Source organism: Aplysia californica, unplaced genomic scaffold (genome assembly GCF_000002075.1).
Source record: "Aplysia californica isolate F4 #8 unplaced genomic scaffold, AplCal3.0 scaffold00623, whole genome shotgun sequence".
NCBI classification, from domain to species: domain Eukaryota; kingdom Metazoa; phylum Mollusca; class Gastropoda; order Aplysiida; family Aplysiidae; genus Aplysia; species Aplysia californica.
In genome coordinates this window covers 371,898-373,360 of record NW_004797893.1, presented here as the reverse complement: position 1 = coordinate 373,360, position 1,463 = coordinate 371,898, and positions in this window count along the sequence as shown.

Here is a 1,463-nt window from a genome sequence, read left to right as displayed (position 1 = left end):
CTCTCTCTCTCTCTCTCTCTCTCTCACGCACACAGACATGCGCATACACACACAAACACACACACACACGCGCGCGCGCACACACATACACACATTAGCCGAAAAATCCCCGAAAGTCTACAGAAATAAACCTGTTTTATAAAATACACATGTACGGTAAGTAAGTGTAAGGTGAAGGGAGTCATTCTTATTCTTGACTCTTTGTCTCCATTTGATGTTCATCTTTTGTTGTTGTGGTTTGTTTCTTTAAATGGAGAGAGGGTGGGGGTGTGCAAACTGTTTCTTCTCTCCTATGAAACATCTGTCGTCCTTATCTCCCCTCTTTCTTTCTTATGTTTGTTACTCTCTTGTAACACTTCTAACCTTCCGGCGCTCATATGACCTTATGCAGTAGCGAGCGCCGTAAAACCTCTACTAAAACAAATAAAACTGCTTCTCTCTTCTTCACGTACAATGTATTTGTCAAAAGTATTACACCACGGTATGAAATTGAAATAGCTTGCGGTGTTAGCCTTGGAAGGGATAATACTATTTTTTTGGGGTCGGTACGCACCAATCGCAATTCTTTGTACAGTAATGGCTAGATGGCTAGTAGTTTAACGTATCAATAAGTTCTAACCATATATCCGTCGCTGGTGGTTGGCGGATGTTCTGGTGTGGTTTGCTCTTTCTTTCCTATCAAACATCTAGCTAACCCCCGGGGCAGTGCCACTGATTGTAGTGTCTTTAGGCCATTCCCAAAGATGCTCATAACTGTGCCTGATCTGCAACAGGGAGCCGCTGCTTTTTCTTTGCTAACCCTAACTATCGTCATTTTTCCTCTACTTCTTTTGTATGTTTGTCACACTCTTAGTCTTATGACCCGCTATTTCCGGGGTGCCTTGAGAGTTGAGAGTCGGAGCACACTTTGTGCTGTTGAAGCTAGAGAGGTGAGCAGAGTAAGCCTGATTCCCTGTAAGGATTTCTCTGTTACTGTTGACATCCGCCCCGTGGCGCTCATATGACCTTATGCAGTTGCGAGCGCCGTCAAACCTCTACTAAAACAAACCTTAGGGAAAAATCAACTACTGTGCCAAAATACAGTTTATGCCGTTTTTGGCGCGTGCATGACTAAAACTGTGTTGATAGTGCTGTAAAACATGTTCGCAATCGATCAGCTTCATGTTCGCGCACGCACGCACACACACATACATGTACACACACACACACACACACACACACACACACACACACACACGCACACATGCACACACAAACATACACGCGGAAACATACACGTGGGTGATTGGAGGGTGCTCTGGTGTGGATTGCTCCTTCTTTCCTATTAAACATCTATTGTCCTTAAATCTCTCCTCCTCCTTTTTGTGTTTATTACCTGTAACGTAACTCACCTAATCTTCGACACTTATGACCTTATTTTGTTGCAAATGCCGTAGTAAAACTCTTACGAATACGAACCCCCC